The sequence below is a fragment of the Alligator mississippiensis genome, chromosome 9 (genome assembly GCF_030867095.1).
Source record: "Alligator mississippiensis isolate rAllMis1 chromosome 9, rAllMis1, whole genome shotgun sequence".
NCBI classification, from domain to species: domain Eukaryota; kingdom Metazoa; phylum Chordata; order Crocodylia; family Alligatoridae; genus Alligator; species Alligator mississippiensis.
Genome location: NC_081832.1, coordinates 27,364,209 through 27,369,600, shown reverse-complemented (window position 1 = coordinate 27,369,600; position 5,392 = coordinate 27,364,209). Strand labels below are relative to the sequence as shown.

General features: G+C 53.0%; 1 long non-coding RNA gene across 1 annotated transcript; it reads right to left on the bottom strand.

The window, feature by feature from the left end:
- Window positions 1-462: 462 nt before the first annotated feature.
- LOC132243381 (uncharacterized) lies at window positions 463-5,077 on the bottom strand. Its single transcript, XR_009454920.1, has 3 exons — window positions 4,984-5,077; window positions 1,754-1,882; window positions 463-1,091 (listed from the first exon to the last, which is right to left on the bottom strand). It is a non-coding gene; the product is annotated as an uncharacterized LOC132243381 (long non-coding RNA).
- Between the last annotated feature and the right edge of the window lie 315 nt (window positions 5,078-5,392).

The window sequence follows — 5,392 nt, the reverse complement described above, 5'->3', positions numbered from 1 at the left end:
CCAGAAGCTGTACAGTGTCACTACAAGCAACATAGGGCAAAAGTCATCTAGGAACTGACCTGACAGTTGAGTGTGAGGGGTTCTCACTGACCCCCCCCCCCCCAACTGCTCCCAAATTTCCAGAAGAGGCTGTTTGGGATTTCATATTGCTGTAACATATGTATAATTATTAGTATATAATAGTTATTAGTATCTTTGTTGGTGTATATATTGATCCCTATGTTCTTTTCTACCTTCTCTTTTTCTTCTTATGTAAATAAATTGTATGTAGTTAAGTACTGAATGTTGTCTGATCAAAGGTTTCAAGGCTCCAGGTGTTCTTCTGTAGGGAGACTCACCACAGTCTAGGAAGGGGGCTTCAAGGTAGAGATCCCAGGGATCCATAATTGGCCACAGTTGGGTAGCTCCACTGCCCAGGGTACAGGGGTCTGACTTGATTTACCACAGGGCATGAATGCAGTATGCACATGTGGACATGCCAATTGTTATCCATTTGCACACCTTCATGGACCTTCATTGCATCAACACATGCATGAAGCTGGCAGATTCCACTACCAGTGCTGAAGAATTTACACATACTAAATTCAATCACTCACGTACACTGGTTTTAATTACATTTCCTAGGGACTGTATGCACCAAAATAAGGCTAAAAAATGGAAGACGTGCATGCAGACAGAGTACAAATACAAGTCACCTTGATTTTGTGATACTGACACAAACAACCTGCTTGAATACTCAGGCAAGGTCACATTATTTAGGGGTTCATGCTGAAAGGCTGTTGCCACCACAATTATGTGACCTACCCCTCTTCCCCCTTACTGTTGTGTTTAGAAGCGAGAATTTTTAAAACCTGGACCAAAAAAAACCCACCGTCTATCTTGACTAGCAGGGTTTTGTTCTTTAACTGGCTTCACAGCCAAGCTCAATTTGCTTGCATTTACTGCCATGGCTGTCATTTGCCTTTCTTTCTCTCAAGTGTATTAGCTCTCATTCTTGTTCTTTTTGGCCAGCAGAGGGGAATACAGTCTGCTCTGGAGGCAGGTTTCACAGTCAGGCACTGTCAGAAAGCTGTAGTGAGGAAATTGTTGGGCTGCAAATGCAACAGAAAAAAAAACAACTATGGGGTTCTAGTCCTGCTGCTTGTGGGTCTGCTTTTCCTCTATCCTGGCTCTTAAATCTGTGTCCAGGGTGAGTATTTTGCTGTACCAAATAGAAAACTGAGCCTGGGTCTTCAGCATCCTATGCGAGTGTCTTAACCACTGAACTAGCAGATATTTTTTTCCAGCCAAAACTTATTTAGCAAATATGGCCAGGGTTCATGAGTCATTTCAGGACAAATGAGTGCTTTTTTCAGCAAGTAAGTAACTCATCCCCTTGCAAAAAACCTGCCCATGTATATTTATAGCACCTGTTTCACACAAAACTTTTTTACATGCAAGGCCTCTCCGTACCATAGAATAACTGGGAAGGGTCCATGGTCCATTATATGGTCCGCTTGTGATACAGCCTCCCTTCCCATGACACCTTGTCCTCCTCTCCCCCATCCCCACCATGAACTGGCAAGAGAGCTTCACCCCCTCTTTTCCCTCCCCCCCACCCCATCTAGGTTTATGCGTTTCATGCAGCACATGATAAGTAATTACACAGAAGTAGCCCAAGATACTCAGATTAAACTAGCTCTTACTTAGAAGCACTATTTACAAAGATGCTACAGCTGCAGATGGCATTGTAGCCTTAATCATAGGTACTGACTTTCTGCTGCCTCCTTCAGATTCTTTCCTTGTGTGACTGTGACCGTGCCCCACAAGTTCCATGCACATGATGATGTCTCTTTTTTCAACAATTGCTGCTGTCATGCTGCTTTAGTAAGGGCCTGCTGACCTGTGGAAACAGATTTTACTAGTCCCATGATCACATGAGAAACAATCATTGCTACACCACCTAAGAATAGCCTGCTAGGTTTCATAGGCCACATCTGTATTATAAACTCACCAGGACTGGCAGCAGCATCCTGGAGCATGCGTGCCTTCCTGCTCTGTCCTAGGCTACTTCTCAAGTCAGAAGCAGCATAGTCTTGCTATCTAATTAGCACTGGTAAGGGACAGTGCCTGGGAACACACCACTGAGCTAATTAGTCCAATCATGGACTACCCAGGTGCAATTCTTCTGCTTCTGGTTTAGGAAGCAGCTCATGTGGAGCCACATTGTGTCCATATGGACATGGCCCTGGTCTTTCAAATGTGTATAATGAACTTGTGCCCAGCTGGAGAGGTGTAGCCTAGGGTGACCACCTTTTCAAAAGGGAAAGGCAGGACACATGCCCTCCTTCTCCCCACACACCCCCTCCCACTGTTGCCATCACTGTTGCCACTGCCACCGCTGGAATGGCCAGACCAGAGCTGAGGGGAGTAGAGCAGGGGTGGATGCCTGCTACAGTCTTAGGGCTCCCCACCCTGCTGCTTTTTCCTTGGAAGGCCTTGGCTGCACACCCTCTGCCTGCCTAGCAGCTGCAGGGGGCCCAACTACATGCTGCCATTGCCCCTGTTGCTGCTCCGTAGTCAGGGGGTGCCTCACCATGGTAGCACAGCCAGCATGGGCCCCACCAGGGGCAGGGCAGCAGATCAGGGAGCCCTGAGCCTGCAGTGGGCAGCCCACATTCACTCCCACCCCATGCAAAACTCTGGGGGGGGGGGGCACATGCCCCCCCATGCCTCCTGAACAAGCTGCCTGTGACTCCATCTTCCTCCACATCCCTGCCCCATGCACCACCTTGGCTGGGCAGTGTCTGTCTCACTGTGGGGGCCTTGATCTGCCCCCCTTCTAGCCCCCCCCCCATACACTCCCTTGCGTCCTGCTCCTGGAAGCCCCTGGCAGGCTGGAATGTTGCCAGCCTGCAAGGGGAAACCTGCCATTTCCCATGGATCCCTGTATGATGCTGTGAGTATGGGACAAATGCTGTCCTGGAGTCATGCAGCCTGGAACCAGGACTTGAGTTTCCCATTCTGGGACTGTCCTGTCCAATTAGCATAGGTGGTGGAATGAGGGGGATAACAGGGCTCAGCCCCCCAAATGCAGGGGGCAGCAGGTATGGTTGGAGGGTAGCCTGGCTATAGGATGCTGCAGCAGGGGGGAAGGGGTGTACACACTTAGATATCTTGTGGTGCATAACCAGGATTGCAGCTGACCCAGCAGGCAGGTAAATTTCTCTCTTTATCTGGGCTTGGGGGGAGTGGAGGGGCGCTGCTCGAGATCCCCCACAGTGCAAGAGGAAGTGGGGTAGGGGCAGGGTGAATCATTCATCCTTGCCCCTGTACCTGCCCCTGCCCTGCTGCACTGTGGAAACTGTCTAATGACGCAGCCCGGCTGGAGCCCCATTCACAGTGAATGGGGCCCCAGCCGGGCTGGGTCATGGGACAATTGGAGTCTGGTGGCTCCTCCAGAGGCATGGCATCAGGGAGCCAAGGGAGGGGCACGTGGTCCCCCAATCTCACTGCAGTGGTGGGCTGTAAATGGCACCATGCCATGCCACTTTGAAAGCAGTGGCAGCGAGGCGCGGAGGCTGGGAGCAGGCAGAGCCCAGCTTGCAGCTGCAGCCTGCCCTTGTCCTGTGCAAAGATTGGGGGGCCATGTGCCACCCCCCGCACCTTGGCTCCCTGGTACCATGCTTCTGGAGGAGCCACCAGGCTCCAATTGTCCCATGACCTGGCTGTGCCAAGTTGTGGGAAAATCCCTACAGTACAGCAGGGAGTGGGGCAGAGGCAGGGATGAATGATTCACTCCTGCCCCTACCCCACTGCCTCCTGCACTGTGGGGGTCTCGAGTCCCAGCTCCAGGCCCTTCCCTGACCCTGCCTGGTCCCTTCCCTCCCTGCTCCCCACTTACGGGGTGTGTGTGTGTGTGTGCGCGCGCGCATGCATGCATTTCCTCCCACTCAGTGCATGCCATGTCCTAGAAATGAGACAATGTGGTGTAGCCCTGTGTAACAGGTATCTGCTCTGGGCTGACCTAAACGTGACCCACACACCTGTTCCTGGGGCCACCACCCACCTTCTCTCCTGCCATGCCTTGCTGTTACTTGATTAATTGATGTTAATTAGCGGGATGCTGCCCTCAAACTGCCCCGCTGCCAGGGGGCACTATCTGTGGCTCCGTTTCCTCCCCTACACTGCAGTCCACACCTTGCCAATGGAATAGACGTTGTCTCAGCCCTATCACAGTCTGGCCCCCTTTTTGTCCTCTCTGGGCCTTCCTTCCTTTGATACACTCCCCCTCTGGTGCTAGGGCCGGGGAGAGCCCTATCTCACTCTGTGCCCTCTTCTCCAGGGCTTTATCAACAATGTTGCCCCCTCTCTGGGGCCTCCGTGTCCACACTGGGACTTCTCAGCAACTGCCCCTTCTCTGGGGCTTCTCAATAATGCTGCCTCCTCTCCTGGGGCTCACTGTGCCCACACTGGGCTTCTCAATAATGACGCCCCCTCTCCAGGGTTCCCCGTGCCCACACTGGGGCTTCTCAGTAATGCTGCCCCCCCCGCTCTGGGGCTCCCTGTGCCCACACTGGGGCTTCTCAGTAGGGCCACCCCCTCTCCGGGGCTTCTCAAGCACTGCCCCCTTCTCTGGGGCTCCTCAGCAATGCTGCCCCCTTCTCTGGGGCTCACCATGCCCGCACTGGGCTTCTCAGCAATGTCCCCTCTCCCAGGGCTCCTCAGTAATGCTGCCCCCTCTCTGGGGCTCACCGCACCCCCACTGGGGCTTCTCAGCACTGCCCCCTCTATGGGGCTTATCAACTGCCCCTCTCCAGGGCTGGGGTCTGTGCACCCCTAATGCTGCACCCTTGCTGGCGCTGGGGTCCCCACACTACTATGTGTCCCCTATGAAGCCTCCTCCAACCCCTAATACCCTCACCCAAACCACCGGTATAACAAATAGCAACACAAAATACAAGCCCTTCGGCTATAACTTAAAAAGAAGCCGCTCAAGCCTACCGGGAAATACTCCATCCCTTAGCAGTGCCAAACACTGCTCCTGCAGCCAGGCCTCCCTTCTCTTCCATGACAGAGCTCCTTCCTCCTGGACTGCTGGCAGGGAACTGCCTCTGGCCTCAGCTCCTTAGGTTTATAAGGGAGCCAGGCCCCGCCCCTTCTGGTCAGCTGACCTCCTCTGGTTGCCCTGGCAACCCACAGCTGGGCTCCTTATTCCCTGCTAGGGCTCTTTCCCCAGCAGTTTCCCCTCTTTAAGAGCAGGGCACTTAGGTGCCCTGCGACACCCTGGTACATCCAAGGGTGTGCCCTGATCCTAATCACAAGGGAGTGGTGAGAGGTGAGGATGCTATGGAAGGGATTTCCATCACTGACATGTGGTTCCCTCCTTCCTCCATAGAGTTAGATGCTAAAC